Source organism: Panulirus ornatus, chromosome 69 (genome assembly GCF_036320965.1).
Source record: "Panulirus ornatus isolate Po-2019 chromosome 69, ASM3632096v1, whole genome shotgun sequence".
NCBI lineage: Eukaryota > Metazoa > Arthropoda > Malacostraca > Decapoda > Palinuridae > Panulirus > Panulirus ornatus.
The window spans coordinates 14602363-14623995 of NC_092292.1; the positions used below are offsets into that span (position 1 = coordinate 14602363).

Consider the following 21633-nt stretch of genomic DNA (forward strand, 5'->3'; position numbering starts at 1 on the left):
GAATTGAGTAATGACACAACAGATAGTCTTACGTTCATTTCCATAATGAACATTAAAGCTGAAAAAGACACGTTGATAACAGAGTCCAACGACAGACGATGAAACTATAGTCATGTAACGACCCATTTCACGGTCGTCACCGTTGTAATCACTCTGTTGTTGCTTTCACCTAAGCGAAAATAACCTAACCTCACTCAAAACTCTAGCAATACAGTGAAACCTTAGCGTATCTCTACTCTATTATCATGTGGCGATAAGAACTACCTAATAAATGGTAAGCCACTGTTTCCCGCGCCCTAGTTAGGGAAGGCGTGATGGATGGATATGTGTGTGTGTGTACTGCACACAGACCACATTAGTGGTCTAGTCTCCGTGGTGAGTGTGTGTGTGTGTGTGAGTGAGGGTGGACAACAGGAAGAAAACGTAAGTAGAATGTCTCTCTTATGTACATTTATTTTCTTTAAATGATGGTCAGTGACTTTTATGATGACTTAGTTTTCCTGACTGAATTAGTTATGGATTAATGGTAGTAGTTTATATATATAGATGTCAGCGAGTACTGGTCATATGACCTTAGCATGTTACACACACACACACACACACACACACACACACATGTGTCTACTTAATAGAGGAATTATAGAGAAAACGACGTAAGCTTACAGTTCCATACATTGTGAAGTTAAGGACGGGAAAGTGACCAGCCACTGTATGTTGCGCATAACATATGTGAAATCATGTATATTTATATGTGTGTATGAGTGGATGGGGCTATTCTTCGTCTGTTTCCTGGCGCTACCTCGCTGAAGCGGGATACAGCGATTATGTATGATAAGATAAATAATGATAAATGTAATTAGTCATTTAAAAAAACACGAGCAACATTAATTGCAACGACTCGGCCAACCAATTCCTAGTTTTGCTCTCATACATTAATACCCCTTCGGCTTCCACAGCCAATTGATACGGGCAAAGGAATTTACAATAACTTACATAAGTTATGTGTCCTTTTTCGCTAGTTTTTTTTTTATTATGCGTGTGGGAGATTATTATTTTTTTTCGTTCAGCATTTGACTGTTATGAAGACATTTATTTATCCGTAATAATCGTCACAGCTCTGAGCAATTATCATAATATTGCACACTATATATATGTCACAGCTCTGAGCAGTTGTCATAATATTTTGCAACACTATCTATATTTCTAGTCTCACTTGGTGATTATTAGATAACTATATTATTACGGATTATTCTCTCGTCTTTGTCATAAAGCTCTGGACACTTGTATGACATTATTGCCCTTATTGACTATAAACATCAAGGTGGGACGGTGTGCTACGTACGTTTATAATGTTATAAAAAAAAAAAAGAATAACAGCAATAACACGATCCGGGCGTTTATAACTACCGGGTTGTTGTAGGAGACGTTGGATTGGATTCTCTTGTATGGATGGAAACATTGTCTTTTAAGTGGGGAGGTTATGGGTGGTTATGAGTCCAACTTTAGAGCGAGGTTGTAGATATATATATATATATATATATATATATATATATATATATATATATATATATATATATATATATACGAGATTATGATAGATGAGGCAACATTTAGTGTTAAACTCTCTCTCTCTCCCCATAACGCATAGATAGTAAACACACACACACACACACACACACAAACACACTCCTTGATGGGGAGTTTAGCGTTGCTGACCATGAGTCGGCACGGGCTCTGCCAGTATCGAGAACGCATGAGTTCGAATTCCGGGCGTGGCAGTTGGCCCACAGCCAATCCCAGCTGTTCATCCTCCCCTCGGGGCTGGTCGATGAACTTACAATTCGTAGTTGTAAGGATTGCACAAATGAGTATAGGTAGGTGTATTAGTTACACTTTAGGGGTATAGATTAGGTGCTGGGTGACACACACACACACACACACACACACACACACACACACACACACACCACGTGAAATTACCGTTTTTCTTTTTTTTTGTGATCTTTTGAACCCTTCCTTATCATGGATGATACCTCAATACAGATGGTCAGGGGTTCGAATCCCCGATGCCCATAGGTGAGGTACGATCAGAGAATTGCTGGATATCTATATAACGTTGACTGAAGTTCTACCCGACACCACCAGGTGGCAAGGTTTAGTGTGTGTGTGTGTGTGTGTGTGTGTGTGTGTGTGTGTGTGTGTGGAACAGTCGTTTCTCTAAAGATGGAGGTCGTTTTGTCGTTGAGGTCCGCTTAGTAACAACGACCTTGTCTCCGTCGTTCGTGAATAATTTCGCGACTTTCCGATGCGATTTCGTTTTTTGTTTAACAATTTTGAGCAATTTCACGAATCTATGTTGAGTGTACGATCCTTATGGCGATAAGAACGATCTACGCAACGCTATACTATCGCTTCCTCCTTTATGTGCGTTCGTTAACCTCTCTCTCTCTCTCTCTCTCTCTCTCTCTCTCTCTCTCTCTCTCTCTCTCTCTCTAGGGAGAGAGCCAGCGAGAGTGCTGGCCACGTCTTCTTATCACCAGGCGGGCCAAGATATATGGCCCATCTTGGGCTAAATGGAGTTTAAAAGCAAGTTGGGTCAACTCGTGAGAATTAGCCAAATATGTTAAAAGAAAAAAAAAGAGGTGGGGTGAGGGTGGTTGGTTGGGAGAGAGAGAGAGAGAGAGAGAGAGAGAGAGAGAGAGAGAGAGAGAGAGAGCCACGCCATAGAGGAGGGGGTGTGTGTGGACAAGTGGGCCGAGTAGGGCCAAGTAGGGGATGGTGTGGCCACTCGGGAGGGGTCGAGATTGGGGCCGACCCACTGGGCCAAGGACTCGCCCACCAAGACTGAACTCGGCCGTACTTGCTGGTGACGCCCGAAGCCAATCTGGCCCGCCTCACAATCGGCCCAGAATTGCGGAAACGCTGGATGATAATCATACGAAAAAACAAAAGAAAAATGATAATACTACGGAGGATGACGAAGGAGCTGGAGGATATATTCTTATAATGATGAATATGTGGTATAATGCAAGTGTGCGTGGCCATACTCGCATATCTTCTGTATGATGTTTTAGTGTTCTAATATCCTGATCTGGAGTGGGTTTGTTTTCCATGTCCCCCTCCCCTTCCCTGGTGTTGTGTTGCTTGTGTTGCTTAATATTTTCCATAGACCTGATGGCCATTTTCCACGTTATCGTGGTAGCGCCAGGAATAGATGAAAGAGAGGCTGTATTCGTTCATATCCGTTCTCTAGGTGTTGTATGCCATGCTTCGAAACCACAGTTTCCTATAAACAGCCAGGCCCCACAGACCTTTCCCTAGTTTCCCCCATATATATACGTGTGTGTGTGTGTGTGTGTGTGTGTGTGTGTGTGTGTGTGTGTGTGTGTGTGTGTGGTGAATGAATATGATAAAGGAATGTCAACACATGGAATGGATTACCAATAGCATTGACTAAAAGCAGTACGAGGGAGGCTTTTAAGAATATACTTCATAGACATATCGCATTCAGTCCACAGGTAACATAATTCGATCCTCCTTAATCATACGACCGTCTTACAAGCATTTTTTCTTTTTCTTGCTGCATCATCAGTACGTCTTTTCTACTCTTCATCACACTTATCTTTCAGTTTCTAATGTTATCTTCCATGACCCACAAACCAGCCTTGAAAGAAACCCTGAATCTCTTGTGCTCGTTTGATAATCCTCTGTGTCAACTTTGTATCATTAGATCATCGCTCTTATCGTCGCTTATCACTTAGTATTCTCGGTAGTCAATTTTTCCGGGCAAATTGAATCATTATCTAACTTCAGAGATGTTTATCGCTTCAATATGATTCATGAATCATGATTCGAGATACCGAGCAGATCCCGAATATTCACCTATGCAAGTGTCACCATTGGTCGCTCGTGTTAGCGGGTTCTCTTGTGTTCCTGAATGAGGAAAAATCTATATAGGTTATTGGTTCCGACTTACGTACGGCCCTTGTCTAAGTAGATGAGATATGAAACGACAAAACAAGAAAATGTAGCGCAGTAGTTTGAAAAAGTAGTTAAAAAGTTTAGTTTGAGAATTCCATTTGTTTTTTTTCTCAAAGAAGTCCATATATTTTTCGAATTAGTGACGATACCGAAGAGCATGTAATTGATATGTAATTTTAAGATCGAGTCACGTAAAGCTAACGTGTTAACGTCGGATTTGAACATATTCAACACACGAATGTTTGTTTGGAAGCTGCTTGAGTAGGAAGGCAATAGTTCATTAATAAAGTGGCACTTGAGGCTTTAAGGAAGACGAGAAAATCAAAGCCAAGTTACTTGGAAATAAGAAAATAGTCAAAGACTATGTTAGAAAACGGGAGACACAGAGTCCAATGTGGTTTAGCTAATTTCTGGAGGCATAGTTTACTCGTTTGGTCTAGTTCAGTTATTAGGAGCAGGTCGAATTTCTAGTCGTGTATAAAGATTTTCTAAAAGATACGCATAGGTATGTGAGGGTTTGATGGGCTTTGATTGGTTGTTTGGGTATTTGAAGCTAACGACTGTTTGGGCCGTTATGGCCGTCCAGATGTTCAGACCAATCACAAGCTCGCTGCGAAGATGACCGTGAAGCCGTTTTCTCTATCATTATCATTATTATCATTCTTCTTATTATTAACATTATTATTATTATTATTATCATTATTATTATTATTATCATTATTATTATCATTATCATCATCATCATTATTTAGTATATTGTACAGCTATAAACGAGGAGAATTCCTATCTTCTTAAACCCTTAAATATCTAATTTCTCAAAAGAAAATGGGAAAAAAATCTAATTTTGCGACTTATCGTTACTCTAAGACCGTCGTCTTATTGGAAACTCATTTCGATAAATCGATCGTTTTCTTTGGCTTTCTTTGCATCTAGGGGGGTTTAGATTTGGGGCAGAAATGCCCGTTTTCATTTCACTGTTGAAACTCTTCGGGAAAACGCACGCTCAGTTCACTGCAGTGGAGACAGATGCCAATAAGAAAATTAATGGGATATTATTTGTCTTTCCTGTTGCCAATGATGTCATAGGTAATTAGTCGTCTCGTTGAGCTCAGGTGATGACCTAACTTCCAAGTCATGTTTAGGAAGTCGATACATAACCGTCTGACCTTATGTGACCTCCGTCGGCAGCCAGGTCAGGAGTTGGGGGTAATTACTATCGTTTTAAGCATCCGACATGTCATAGGTATAGTGCATGATCCAGTCGGAACTACGTTGTTTGAAAGGGAGGAATGATGATTTGCAGAAGCTCCTCTGGTGATAATGAATCGTGTCATGAAAGAGGAGAGGTTACTGGAAGAGGTAAAAGACGAAAGAAAACGAAGATCCTTCCAAAGTGTCACTGTGCATAAGGAGGAGTTACTATAACGACTAGTTCTCGTGTGGCCAACCTCCACAAAGAAACTATGGGAAGGAAACACACAGTTCACGAGTGTAGTGGCCGAAATGATACCTGTAGAACAGTGAGGGGACGAATAACATATGGTCTCAACTGAAGAGTTGATGGAAGAGCTTCACAAGATCTTGTGGACAATGGACGGAGGGTCTGGAAAACACTGGAAAATCGAGACGGACAGAAAGAATGAGAGGGAGAGAGAGAGAGAGAGAGAGAGAGAGAGAGAGAGAGAGAGAGAGAGAGAGAGAGAGAGAGAGAGAGAGAGAGAGAGAGAGTTTGTTTTGTGAGGTGGATGAGAATGAGTGTCTCATGGGCTGGCTTGCAAGATCTCACCACCTGAAACGGAAGGATAGAATGAGAACGTGTGGTAATAGGGCGTTTGATAAGAGCTGGAGTTCCTCATCTTCCATGTCTGGTCCACTGTACGCCAGACTCCAGAGTTGACCCAATGACTATATTTTCCCTTTGAGAATACATTGTTCTTTGGTATTTCCCATTATATATATATATATTTTTTTTTTACCCTGATATCTTGTATTTCCTGAAATACAGACCAGAAAAAGAAAGAACATTATTCACGGCTATATTTCGAAGCAATTTTGAAATGGAGACAAGATTAAACCTTTTTCCCAAATCCTTTTTTTATTTTTTTTATCTTAAGTAGATATCAAACCGTGATGGAATAATTACCTTAAATATACTTTAGGTAAATGACAGCGGGGATAGAAGGACATCACAACATAACAGAATGAAAGAATGCAATCCCACAACACCTGCCAGTCATTTTTTTTTCCTTTGGTGTCTAATTCTACGTTCCAGTCCTATACTTTAGAAGATACTATCCAGACCGTAAAAGTGATTTAGAGTGTAGGATGCTCTATACCCCCCCTTCTCCTCCTTCTCCTCCTCCTTCTCCTCCTCCTCCTCCTCCTCCTCTCCTTATACCAGTTAATGGAATGAGAGAAAGGAAGGAATAGAAAAACAAAGGCAGGAAAGATTTGTGTTATAACCCCAAGTCATTTTGGGCATTTCAGAGATATCCGATGACGGCGTGACAAGCAATGCGCACACACACACACACACACACACACACACACACACACACACACACACTGTTACAAGTACACACAGTCATTATTAGCATCTTCCTTTCATCTGGCAACAATCACAAAGAGCAAAACTAAAAAAGACAGCCAAGCATGAAGAATCTACATCTACCACTCAAGTGTGTGATGCTCGTAGATCAAATTCCCTTCGTCCTTTCGGTGTAATTTAGTAGACTTAGCTCCTGTCTGTCTGTTTATCTGTCTGTCTGTCTGTAGTAGACTTAGCTCCTGTCTGTCTGTTTATATGTCTGTCTGTCGGTGGGCGAGCGTTTCCGCATCTCGAAAAGCCAAGTAAATAAAAAAACCATATCAGATATGCGCCAAAGCCGAGCAAGATTCAAACGAACAGATATACGCCAAAATGACGATATTCTTTTTCTTTTTTTAGCCAGTAAATATTCCGGGTCGTAACAAAAGCGAGAAACCCCAGGGTCACCTCACAGCAAATTACGACAGATGTTGCAGACAGAGAGACGAAATTGCCTTCTCTTACTTGTGTCATTCCATCTCATTAACGATAAAAAGAACTAATTACCCTGGTTAATGTTGTCATTAAATAAATAAGTGTTTCATACCGGCTAATCACATGAGTATAAAATTTGAAACAAAAGAAAAAATATATATATATATATATTTTCTTTCTTTTCTTTTAAACTATTCGCCATTTCCCGCGTTAGCGAGGTAGCATTAAGAACAGAGGACTGGGCCTTTGACTGGCCCAATTCTCTGTTCTTCTTTTGGAAAATTAAAAAAAAACGAGAGGGGAGGATTTCCAGCCCCCCGCTCCCTCCCCTTTTAGTCGCCTTCTACGACACGCAGGGAATACGTGGGAAGTATTCTTAATCCCCTATCCCCAGGGATATATATATATATATTTTTTTTTTTCTATACATATTCGCCATTTCCTGCGTTAGCGAGGTAGCGTTAAGAACAGAGGACTGAGCCTTAGAGTTGATATCCTCACTTGGCCCCCTTCTCTGTTCCTTTTTATGGAAAATTAAAAACGGAAGGGGAGGATTTCCAGTCCCCCACTCCCTCCCCTTTTAGTCGCCTTCTACGACACGCAGGGAATACGTGTATATATATATATGTGTGTGTGTACAGTGGATGAAAATGGTATTTGGTTAGAGATAAGATTCTTATCGCCCTTACTCTAACGTTTAGTGGAGTCTTGGTTTGAGGATAGCCCCGTCATTGCTCCTGTGGTGTGTAGTGGTGCTAGTGATGGCAAATAGGGAGAAACACCATATCTACCACCTATATGGATAAGGTAGATGGTGGGACAGCATATCCACTTCGTACATGGGTAGGGTAGATTGAATTACGTGGATAGTTTAGATGGAAGGCTAGCAAATCTACCATCTACATGGGTAGGATAGGTTTGGAGGCAACATATCTACCATTTAAGTGGGTAGAATAAATGGGGAAAGGGCTTATCTACCACCTACATAATAAGAAAGGTTTAGCCTCACTGTTATCATAGACTTTAGAATAATGCACTGGTGTAAATGAAGCTGTTGTGCAAACTGATAATGTACACTGGTGTAAATAAAGTTGTACAAACTGACATGGGAGTACACACACAGACACACATGCACATATACATTCATAGAAATTCATCCCCAAGAAATTACATACATCCCACAAACTTACACACTTTCATACGATTGATAGATTTCCTTGAAAATTACATGTTTTCCCGATTTGATTTCAACATCTTGGTATGCAGAGTACACAGTTAGATCTAACTTATTGGTATGTGTTAGAAATAACGCCTGTGATTATCTATTTTTTTTATATATATATTTGCTTCCGAATGTAAATTATACAAGACATATTATGATATAATTTGCTTCTACTGGAAAGTTGCCACGTTTTTACCTCTGTCATTAAGTAGTTACATGACTTGTGTACATGAACTGAAGAACATGATTCACGACTGTGTTGTTTATTCTCTAGATGTTATATAACGATCATCAACTGATTACCTTTGAGAGAGTGGCCTGTAAGGAGTACCATAATCTTCTGACATCTCTACTCCATCATAGCCATGTTCTCATTTATCATTTACGCTGGCTTATTCTATCTATCTCATGGTTACGGTCGTTGCAGGGGTAAATTTACGCCTCATTCAACTGCCAGTTCGACCGGCCCCAAAAGGGCGAGGATGAACAGCTGGGTCGCCTGTGAGCCACATGTCTTCTCTAGAATTCGAATATGGGTCCGCGTGATCCATGGTCAGCGGCGCTAACCACTACACCACAAAAAGGTGGTGCCATATATACCGCTTGATAAGGCACATCACCAGTGTGGCATGGCCTCTCATAACGCCCACTCTGGCGTAAATCGGCGTAAAAAAAAATAAACCGATAGTAACTCACCGTAAAGTTTAAAACGAAACGGGATAAATACTTTATTTTTTACGCATGGTAACGGAGTCCTGAGTCTTACATGAGTATTCTCGTTAGATTAATTGTTCGCAAGTCCTCACCCTTATATTCACCCATCCCCCAGCGCGCTATACAGTCACAATCTCCTCTGATTAATCACCCAACATCATGTTATTGTTGGCTTCTCCTCACCCAATTCACCCATCATCCCTGAGCTCCTAAGCTGTTGCTGGCTTTTCACCCCCAAGTCACCCAGGCCCAAGATACAATTGGCTCCCTCAACCCCAATCACCCATTCCCTCATTGCTGTTGGCTTTCTACCCCAATCACCATCACATAACTCCTAGCTTCTATAGCTCTTCCCTGATCAACAACCATCCTCCTTCTCCTCCTCTTCCTCCTCCTCTTCCTTCTCCTCCTCCTCCTCCTCCTCCTCCTCCTCCTCCTCCTTCTTCCCTCAAACACCACAACCCAACCGACGCATCTCTTGCCGGCCTCAACAACACCCCGGAGCAGCGAGCCATCTGAAAGTGAAATGCGCAACACATTTAGGAATGTTAGAAATACATGGAACACTTTCGTGACGGTCCAGGACTCGCCAGGATTTCCGAGGGTCGTTTCGTGCATAAAAACGTCATTGAGGAACCTTGGCGTCAGCATCCTGGAGGAGGGGAAGGTCAGGCGGAGGGCGCCTCACCGAGGGGCGTAGGGTGGCTGTCTCAGGGAAGCTGGGGAGGGAGGAGGTGGTATACGAACATAAGGAAATAGGGTCAGTCTCATGTGTGTGTGTGTGATCAGAACCTTCACCGTGAAGAGGTATATGCACAATCAGTAGTGCCTGTGCTTATAATCGTAATACATACTCATATATGTATACGTATATGTATACCCACGTGTTTGCGTGTGTGTGATTAATGTATATGTGTATATATAAAATGTATACGTATATGTATACCCACGTGTCTGCGTGTGTGTGATTAATGTATATGTGTATATATAAAATGTATACGTATATGTATACCCACGTGTCTGCGTGTGTGTGATTAATGTATATGTGTATATATAAATGTTTTTTTTTATGTTTAGATCCCTTGGATAGGGGAGAAAGAATACTTCCCACGTATTCCCTGCGTGTCGTAGAAGGCGACTAAAAGGGGAGGGAGCGGGGGGCTGGAAATCCTCCCCTCTCTCTTTTTGTTTTTAATTTTCCAAAAGAGGGAACAGAGAAGGGGCCCAGGTGAGGATATTCCCTCAAGGGCCCAGTCCTCTGTTCTCAACGCTACCTCGCTAATGCGGGAAATGGCGAATAGTATGAAAGAAAAGAAATATGCAGTTGCATGTGGTACTGTGAAGCGATGAAATATATTCCCTCATTCCCATTATGCTGCTATAAATCTCGCCAATGTGAACAACCAATGTCCCTTAATGCTTCTCTGAGCTCCATTAGATCACAGTGTAGCCAGAAACTCACGACATTTTCCTCGCTGGCGGGCGCATCACAGTGATACCAGTGGGTCAAACCCTGTGAGGTTATCACCCATTGCTCTACTATGACCAAACTCCCTCCTCCTACTCCTCCTCCTCCTCCTTTCTTTCCCTACATTTCTTCTGTCCCTTAACCTCCAGCGTTATAATACAGTAAAAGGGTAGGTGCGGGTGAGGGGGGGAGAGCGCGCGCGCGCGCACGCCCCTCCTTCGTAATCATGTCGCTAATGCCAATGATCCGAAAGCAATGGCCTGGCTAACAAGGGGCGGTGTTTTCTTGAACGAGACAAATCGTGTTGGTGGTGTTGTAGCCTTGCGTCGCCCACAATGGACTGCGCGAAACTCCTTTGACGGCGCGGGTTTGATCCTCCTGGTATGTCTGCCACGATCCAAATGTCATGGATGGGACAATTCATTGCCATATTATGATCAAAAGTTAATTTACGACCCTTTTTTTTTTTTCCTTCCTTTTTTCTCTAAAAGAAGAGAGCGAGTGGTTGGTGTAATTTTGGAGGTATTTACGAAATATGCCGGATCGATTCTGTTATATTCCGACGTGTGTTGGCAAATTGACTTTTATTACCGGACGCACGGGCTGTCCAGTCTCCCTCTTCCCTTCCTCCCTCCCTCCTACTCTCTCTCTCTCTCTCTCTCTCTCTCTCTCTCTCTCTCTCTCTCTCTCTCTCTCTCTCTCTCTCTCACACACACTTCCTTTGCTCACTCCTCCACCCCATACTCCCCTCGGCGAAGGAACGGTACGGCAGCTGCATATTGGCCCGGGAGGGAAAAGAAAAAAGAAGAGAAATATGTCAAATAAGACATATCTTCTGTCACATAAATGGTATAATTGTATGACCTTCTTGCCGCATTCTTTCGGGAACTAGATTTGCTTTATGATTGAGCGCGGATGTGTTGCGTCACCGCGTCGTCCGATGTGATTAAGACATAATGAGTAAAGAAAATATCCAAATGAGGGAGATTTGTGAACCACGACCGAGACTCCGAAGCTTCGAACTTCGCCGTAATGTCTCGTATGGGATGGTTGGGTGGTGGAGGTAGGGAGGAGGAGATGATGTTCCAGGATGTCTCTCATGGCTGGAGGTGACCCATCTAATGGGTTTGTTCAACGTTCCATTTTGTATTATTCCAGACAGGAACAAGATGACTATCGCTACAAACATGTTGCACATATCCTTGCGGTATGAGCTCCCGACCATCATCGCATACTACCCGTGTGGTTAGGTGGTGTGAGGAGGGTGAGGTGTGAGGAGAGGTCCCTCTTGAACAAACAAGGATCCATAAGCATTTTGAGAACGACGATGAGAGCGATCATATGAAACGATGGGACTACCTTTAAGCAAGACGGGATGGCTCTTCGGTATGATGGAGTGCCATTTCTCGGGTCAAGAGCCAGGTAGTTTCATACACAAGAGTCGTGTGTGTGTGTGTGTATATATATATATATATATATATATATATATATATATATATATATATATATATATATATATATTATATATAGCGTTAATGGGACGGCCTTGATTAGGGCATCGGCTGGCCATGCCGTCTCAGTTAACGTTAAAAAAATTGAATCTATAAAGATAAGAGTCGAGGTAACATGAGTGTAAAACTCTCTCTCTCTCTCTCTCTCTCTCTCTCTCTCTCTCTCTCTCTCTCTCTCTCTCTCTCTCTCTCTCTCTCTCTCTCTCTCTCTCTCTCTCCTCGTAACACAGAAACAGTAACCACAAATAGTAATCGCACGCTTGTACACTCACATATAAATACACACGACCCATAAAATCAGTCTGACAACACACGCATCTGCGTTTGTCTTGTTTAATGTCAGGCTTGGTCAAGGGCAAACAACTTACGAACCAATTACAACACCTCTTCTACCGGATGCAATCGGTTTAGGTGCCCGTTTGTTATGCTAATCAGCTGATCCAACCACATCAGCTGATCACAACAACACTAGATCAGCTGACCAGACAACATCAGCTGACCGCAGCGTGGTGGTTGCTGTGTATAACCGTTGCTACGTCTCGTGGTTGCTACATCTAGTGGTTGCTGTGTTTAGTGGTTGCTGTGTATAATCGTTACTGTGGTTGCTGTGTATAATCGTTACTGTGGTTGCTGTGTATAATCGTTACTGTGGTTGCTGTGTTTAGAAGTGGCCATATTACAGACAAATACACTATCCCAGACACATACGGATCCATACATAAACACATATATCATCCCAGACATACACGGATCCATACATATAAACACACAAAGACATCATTCCATACACATACAAACTTAGACAAAGACACGGACCAAGGTCCATGCACATATGCAACTGAGAGTGCTTCCTCGTAAGCACACCTCCCACCCACACACACACACACACGCCCACAAATATACCTACAAACATACAGACAAAGACAGTGACTCGCACTAACTCACCTTCTACCACAGGCCGCCAAAGGCACAAGGGAACCCGACAAACGCCTATGTCTAAGACAAATAGAGAGACAAAACACACACAGACACACACACATAAATCATTCCGATTGTTACACCCCCAAGAAGACCTGTGCATAACGACAGCTCATTTGGCAGCCATAAAACATTTCCTGAGATTTTACGAGGAGTATTAATGGCATTTGTGTTCCCTCCGTTGGAATCCATGCCTGTGGGACCTTTTGCCCATAATGTCCTCCGGCAGGACGGACCTTCGGGTACTCCCTATGGCATTCATACACCTCGGGAACTCTCCTGATCTTAGCATCTGCCTAGGGTCGCCCTGCCTTATTATCCTTCCGTTTTCTCTCTCTTTTTTTTTGAGAGAGAGGAGGTGGGAGGAGAGAGAGAGAGAGAGAGTCGGATGATTTACATCGATGCAAACGTCGGTTAATACGGATAATAACCGGAAAATGATCTTAAATGTGGGCGTAAACGGGCGAGATCCGGTGGACCGGTTTCTGGTTCTTCTACTACTGGTTGGGGGAGTGGGAGGAGGAGGAGGTCGACGCTTGATGAAGGCAAGCAGCCCCTTCCGTGACCAGAGGGTGTCTTACAGTCCTTCTTCCTCTCCCTCTCCCTGTTACTATCTCGTTTACACTCACACACACACACACACACACACACACACACACACACACACACACACACACACACACACCTCTGCTCCACCTCCTGGGGTGAGGGATCTTCATCCACTCCTCGTGTAGACTGATGTCCTCCTCCCTCTCGTGTAGACTAACGCCCTCCTCCCTCTCGTGTAGACTGATGCCCTCCTCCCTCTCGTGTACACTGCTATGATGTCCACCTCCCTCTCGTGTAGACTAATGTCCTCCTCCCTCTCGTGTAGACTAATGCCCTCTTCCCTCTCGTGTAGACTGATGTCCTCCTCCCTCTCGTGTAGACTAACGCCCTCCTCCCTCTCGTGTAGACTAATGTCCACCTCCCTCTCGTGTAGACTGATGTCCTCCTCCCTCTCGTGTAGACTAATGTCCTCCTCCCTCTCGTGTAGACTAATGTCCTCCTCCCTCTCGTGTAGACTAATGTCCTCCTCCCTCTCGTGTAGACTAATGTCCTCCTCCCTCTCGTGTAGACTAATGTCCTCCTCCCTCTTGTGTAGACTAATGTCCTCCTCCCTCTCGTGTAGACTAACGCCCTCCTCCCTCTTGTGTAGACTGATGTCCTCCTCCCTCGCGTGTACACTGCTATGATGTCCACCTCCTCCGTCTACTGTAAACCACTCCACTATACCTGCTACCAGCCAGCCAGCCCACCACCACCTCCGCTATGGTTCTACCTCCTTTGTCGTATGTGGAAGTAGCACTACCACCCACTTCCTCCACCCTCCCTTTCCCCCACCCACCCGATTTACCGCTTGCACTGACGGTGCCCCACACCCTACGGCGGGCGGGAGAGAGAGAGAGAGAGAGAGAGAGAGAGAGAGAGAGAGAGAGAGAGAGAGAGAGAGAGAGAGAGAGAGACTAGCATCGTCCTTTGCTTCAGGTAGGCTTCTGTGTGTGTGTGTGTGTGTGTGTGTGTGTGTGTGTGTGTGTGTGTGTGTGTGTGTGTGTGTGTGTGTGTGTGTGTGTGTGTGTGTGTGTGTGTTTTGTGATCCTATGCACAGCGATAGGGGTTAAAAGGATGGCAATGTGTTCTGTTGTGATCACAGGGACGAGTTGATGGCACAACACACACACACACACACACACACACACACACACACACACACACACAATAGTGCTTCTCTCTCTCTCTCTCTCTCTCTCTCTCTCTCTCTCTCTCTCTCTCTCTCTCTCTCTCTCTCTCTCTCTCATACGACTTGTTCCTTAGCCGTTGTCCATTACAGCATCTCGTCCGTTACTCTCCCACCCGTTGTTTATCTTGTACTGTTGCCACACCCGCCGTTGGAGCTACTGTTGTACCTCTGAACCACCCCATTGTCTAAACTACCCTTAACGACCAGCGGCGACCTCCTCTGTGGCGTAATTACCCGAACCATCGTCAGAGTCCCGCCTAGTTTGCGTTGTCGGTGTAGCGCCTCTCCGTTGCTTCTGTTGTGCTGGTGATGACCTGTTGTCCCGTTGCGTCTGGGTACAGAGAGCATTGCTGCCTCTCCTCACCTGATGATGGAATTCAAGTATTCAGTCTCGTGAAGTTGACAAGAGAGTAATGAATAGATCGTGATTGGCTGATTGGCTGGTTGGTAATTGGGTTGTTTGGGGTCTGAGGCCTATGAATAGCCAGGGTCATTCGAAGGTCGTCGAAGTTGACCTACTACATCGACTCATGGAAAGATATTTTTAACACCTTCATGGGTCAAGGATGATTGTAAGACCACGTACACACTCTATGTAAATGGGACGCCATGATGATGAGAGAGGGAGAATGCTTAAGAAGGGGTTTCTAACAGCGAAATTTGGTCGAAAAAGGCAAGGTTAGCACGTACCATTTACTGTAGGAATGGCAGCAGCCCTACATGATGAGGTGAGGCAGAGAGAAGAGACAGTAACCTGGACCCAAAAAAAGAAAGAGTGAAGTGACAGAGATAAACAGACAGAGAGAAAGAGAAAGAGAGATAGAGAGAGAGAGAGAGGGAGAAAGAAATGGAAGAGAGAGAGAGAGAGAGAGAGAGAGAGAGAGAGAGAGAGAGAGAGAGAGAGAGAGAGAGAGAGAGAGAAGGCAAGGGGAAACAAGGTCGTTGAAAATAATCTCTTCTGTTGTCCTCTCTGTCCTTAAGCCTTTCCTCTCATTAACACGTCAGGCCAGGAGATGAATAGCGCTCATGCACGAGCTGGGGAATGGCTGATGGAGGGATTGTACCGCTAGGTAGGGCCCACAGACCACTTCAGGTTGTTCAGTCCATCTAAGCTTCTCTGTGTTACTCTGGACGATCAACATCATTAGTCCATTTAAGATTCTCTGTGTTACTCTGGACGATCAACGTCTTCAGTACATTTAAGCTTCTCTGTGTTACTCTGGACAATCAACTTCAGAACACGTCAGTATGTTCAGCTGTCTTCCCGTCCCCTCACATTCCCTGTAGATTTGAGTCATCACTTGGGCTACCTCCACCTGAATTCAAGAACATCCACACGACTTCCACGCTTCCCAAACTCATTTGTGCCTCCGTTTCATAGACTTCCTCCCTCTCCACCACACGATAGCACACGTAGGGGTTGTGGGGCAGTAGTAAAAGGCCTACAAGATCATCCTTCGTCTTATCAAGAGGTCCTAAACATACTGGTCCTCCGTCTTCTTTTCCAAATATCACTTGTACCTTATGACACAACTTGGGAAGAAAGTGCTGCACCATCTCCGCCACCTTCACCTCCTGCCACTTGCCATCCCTCGTCCCTTAGTTGCAGTTCGGTGCCATAGTCTCATCGAACTCGGACTACTTCGTACAGATCGCTACAAGAACAGTCTCATCCTAACCACAATGGACATAACTGATAGCCTTAAGATGTTTCTGTAAACACCATTGGTCTGACACACTCTACTTATTACGGACAAAATGGATTTATTCTTTGTCATTTTTCTCTGTATATTTTGAGCCTCTGACTGCATCTTTATCATGCTGGAGACACCAGACCCAAATAATGTCCAATATCGAGGCAATATGTTTTAAGAGCTTTTGAGGAAGTGAAAAATCTACCATTTAAATATGGGTCTGGTTGTTGTTGTTATGGTAAGACCTGGGAAAGTGGAAAGATCCAAGAGCTTCGAGTTGTAAGGAAAGAAATTGATATCGCAACGGCACACCCTTGAGTTGCCAAATACCACATAGTAATGGTGTCGTGGTAGCTGTCTGGGTATGACGTGGCTAATGGCTGGAGGTCACAATCCAGCCAGCCATCATGAACAGACACCAAATTACTTTCATTAATATCATCATTATAGTTATCATTGTTATTACTATTATCATTATTAATGTTATTATCATTATTATCATTATTATCATTATTGTTATTATTATCATCATTATCATTTTGATCATCATCATCATCATTACTATCATCATCCTTATCATCATTATTATCATCATTATTATCATCTTCATCATCATCATTACTATTATTATCATTATCATCATCATCATCATCATCATCATCATCATTACCATTATTATCCTTATTATCATCATCATCATCATCATCATCATCATCATCATCATCATCATTACTATTATCATCCTTATTATCATTATCATCATCGTTATTATCATCATCTTCATCATCATCATTACTATTATCATCCTCATCATCATTATTATCATGATCATTATCATCATCATTACTATCATCATCCTCATTATCATTATACTTATCATCATTATAATCATACAGACTCAAACGTGAGGATGGACTCATGCAAGCCGCCTAAACACACCAACTACTTCCCAGATGCTTTGAGCGTATGTTCCATCTGGACGAGGAACACCTGCTTCTGCCGGATGGTGAAGTCTCGATCACGTACAAGGTTTCACAGGTAATATACGACATTAATTGCGTTGTTGTGCAGGGGAAAGGAGATTGGGAGGTTGTTGGTAGAAGATGGGGTTAGTGTTTCCGCTCACACAACCAACCAGGATTTGTGAATGAAGAGTGATAGACACACACACACACACACACACACACACACACACACACACACACACACACACACACACACACACATACATCACCACAGCTACTGTTAGTGTATAACCAACAGAAAAAATGAGTCATCTTAACGTTACAAACTGGTTTCCGAAGTCCTGTAAGAGTCAGGGTAAGATGTTAAAGCCTCAGAGGAGAAGAGGAAAGAAGAGGAAAATGAGGAGGAGGAAGAAGAAGAGGAGAAGAAAGAAGAGGAGAAGGAAGAAGAGGAGGAGGAAGAACTTGTTACCATCGGGGAAGAGGAAAGAAGATAAGGAGGAGGAGGAGGAAGAAGAAGAGGAAAAGGAGGAAGAAGAAGAGAAAAAGGAGGAAGAAGAGGAGGAGGAGGAAGAAGAAGAGAAGGAGGAGGAAGAACTGGAGGAGGAGGAGGAGGAGGAGGAACTTGTCACCATCGGGGTCTAATATGACACGAAAATCTCCCGTCCAAGACGACCGAAGCGACGATCATTAAATCCACCCTCCTCCCCCGTGTGGAATGTGTATTGACATACCTCTCCTCCACAGAGATAAGGGAGCCAGCGAAAGACTTCGAAGAGATACTGGTTCTCTTGTGATGTTTTCTAGCTTTCGTTTCTCTGATTATAATGTCTTTATTTTTCATAATCGTTTCCTTATGACCTACCACTACCTTCGCTGTATATGAAAGTAAGCCATGGCTGTGGACATTGGTTAGATATTTCTACACGGGAAGTATAATTCATAAAAGTAGACCTGGAATATGCTACAATTAGATGCGCTTCGCTCTTTCACGGGAGGAGTGAAAGTAAGGATAAATGGGTTATGAGGACAGTGTATCCATGGGTAGAAAGATGGGTATGTAGTCTCCTCACTGTTCGCTAGCTAGGATGAACGTCAGTGGCGATGGAGGCCTTAGCGTTGACCTCCAGGATGTGGATGTATATGGGTGAAATTGGAGGTATACCGCAAGGAGAGGTTCTTGCACCTCCGTCAGAAGTTCAGTAGTCATGGAGGTGGCAACCTGAAGGAAGTGGAAACCTGACGGAGGTGATGACCTGGAGAAGGTGGAGCCTGACGGAGGCGGTAACCTGAAGAAAGTGGCAATCTGAAGGAGGCAACAAACTGACGGAGGTGGCAACCTGACGGAAGTGGCAACCTGGCGCAGCAATTTGACGGAGGGGGTAACCTGACGGAGGCGGTAACCTGACGGAGGCGGCAACCTGACAGAGGTGGCAACCTGACGAAGGCGGCAACCTGACGAAGGCGGCAGCCTGACGGAGGCGGTAACCTGACGAAAGCGGTAACCTGACGAAGGCGGTAACCTGACGGAGGCGGTAACCTGACGAAGGCGGGAACCTGACGAAGGCGGTAACCTGAAGGAGGCGGTAACCTGACGAAGGCGGCAACCTGACGGAGGCGGTAACCTGACGAAGGCGGTAACCTGACGAAGGCGGTAACCTGACGAAGGCGGGAACCTGACGGAGGCGGTAACCTGACGAAGGCGGTAACCTGACGAAGGCGGTAAAACTTCCACCAAGATATTGTAAAGATGACAACAGATGGCCTACTCCAGCCTGCTTGAAGGGGTAGACGACCAATGCACTGAACCGGTTTACCAATACATGAACATCAATTCACTCTTGGGTGAAGGTTATCTTAATACAACGGATTATCATTTCGTGATTGCTTTTGCCACTTGCCAGTTATCCGACCGCTACGGAATACCACTGGCCGTTGAAGCGGTCGTCGGTGATCGCTGGGATCCGGTTATGAGTCCGCCATTCGTTATCAGTTAAGCCGTTAACCGTATACCAAATTCTTATAGGTGGTTACTTAGGCATTATCTATTATCAATAGAGAGTTGTCTATCCTTCATGTGTAACCAGTTATCCGAAAACCGGTTGTTTGTGGCCGGTTACCTGGTCACCAAATATGAGCAACCAGATACGCGTACCGGTATACTATTAATCGGTAATCAGTTATTCGAACACCAGTAATCCTTATACTAGCAATCACAGTAACCAGTTATCCGGATAACTAACTATCACAGTAACTAGTTAACCGAACGTTATCTATCACAGTAACCAGTCATCCGGATACCACTTATTAGCGTGGCCAGTCTCCCGGACACCACCTATCACAGTAACTGGTTATCCGGACACTACCGGTTAATTGGTCACGCTAACTGGTGAACCGGACATAATGCAAGAATTCCAAACACCAGACAACCTTGCAGTATTCAGCATTGACTTCATTCAGCATTACTTTCATTCAGCATCAACTTCATTCCGCATTACCCTCATTCAGCATTACCTTCATTCAGCATTACCTTCATACAGCGTTACCTTCATTCAGCATTAACTTCATTCAGCATTACCTTCATTCAGCATTAACTTCATTCAGCATTACTCAAGTCAGTCCCCTGGGCGCTGCCATCAGCTGTCTGTCTTCATGTCTCTCTCTCTCTCTCTCTCTCTCTCTCTCTCTCTCTCTCTCTCTCTCTCTCTCTCTCTCTCTCTCTCTCTCTCTCTCCTTTTATCTGTGCCTGTCTCTCTGTCTTTGTCTCTCTGTGTGTCTAGCTATCTCTCCATCTATCGGTCTGCCTATCTCTTTGCCTTTATCTCTCTCTCTCTGTGTATCTATCTGTCTCATCATCTATTTTACTGCGTGTCTCTATGTGTGTGTGTGTGTGTGTGTGTGTGTGTGTGTGTGTGTGTGTGTGTGTGTGTGTGTGTGTGTGTCTATGTGTGTGTGTGTCTATGTCTGTCTGTGTGTGTGTGTGTGTCTGTCTGTGTCTGTCTGTATGTCTGTGAGCACAAAGACGTCAAGGGGCTCTCGCTCCGAGTCTGCCAGTAATGGAGAGAGTTTACACACACACACACACACACACACACACACACACACACACACACACACACACAGACGGGGGTGCGGGAAGAGGATGTCATAATGGAGTGGTTTTTTTTTTTAGGTAAGTTTGGGTCGGCGAAGGTACATAACTGAACAGCCGACGTGAGAGGATTCAGGTAATCATTTTCTTACTAAACACTATTTACTCATTTTCTTTCGACTTTCTTTAATTACGTCGGGGAAGGAGGTGTAATTGGGTGAAAGTGGGAATTTCTCTCTTTACTCTCATGCAATGTTTCACTGTGGCGTGGAGGGAGGGAGGGGGAAAAAAAAAGGGAAAATGAGTTGATGTGTGGAAGGTCTTTGTTAATTGTGGTGGAAGGGGATTGCTATGATGGGTCTCCCAGGTGTGGGTGTGTGTGTTTGGGTGTGTGGGTTTGGGTGTGTGTGTGTGTGTGTGTGTGTGTGTGTGTGTACGTGTGGGTGTGTGTGGGTGGGTGTGTTTGGGTGAGTGGATGTGTGTGTGTGTGTGGATGGGTATGTGTGTGTGTGGGTGTGTGTGTGGGTATGTGTGTGTGTGTGTGTGTGTGTGTGTGTGTGTGTGTGGGTATGTGTGTGTGTGTGTGGGTAGGTATGTGTGTGTGTGTGTGTGTGTGTGTGTGTGTGTATGGGTGGGTGTGCGTAGATACACACCATTAAGAACCCCCCCCCCACACACACACAGCTTCAGTGTGTGTGTGTGTGAGAGAGAGAGAGAGAGAGAGAGAGAGAGAGAGAGAGAGAGAGAGAGAGAGAGAGAGAGAGAGAGATCGTAACCTACCGTTTCAGCTGCGTTGTATAAAAGGATTAATCATTTCTTATCTGCTCCGCTGGAGGAAATTAATCAAGGGGTCGTCTGACCCTTGAGCGCGACGGTACTGCTCCTGGGTGTCATCGCCTGCCCCTTGACCTCACAAGATAAGGGTCAGGTCAGAGGTCAGGCCATTATGATACTCAAGAGTCGAATTGTCGTTCCCAAGCGTAGCACCTCACCACTTGAGAGGTTAATGATCATTGTCTCTGTGTTATTATTATCATTATTATCATTATCATTATTATCATTATTACTACTACTATTATTATTATTATCTTTATTATCATTATTTTCATTATTACTATTATTATTATTATTACTATTATTATTATTATCTTCATTATCATTATTTCTATTATTATTATTATTATTATTATTATTATTATTATTATTA

At 43.8% G+C, this 21633-nt stretch overlaps 1 long non-coding RNA gene across 1 annotated transcript in view; it reads left to right on the forward strand.

Moving 5' to 3' along the window:
* The first annotated feature begins 361 nt into the window (after positions 1–361).
* Positions 362–21633, forward strand: part of LOC139747618 (uncharacterized) — a 45395-nt gene continuing 24123 nt past the window's right edge. The window contains exons 1-2 of the long non-coding RNA XR_011712422.1: positions 362–423; positions 17267–17408. This is a non-coding gene — a long non-coding RNA (uncharacterized lncRNA). The remainder of the gene's footprint in view (positions 424–17266; positions 17409–21633) is intronic.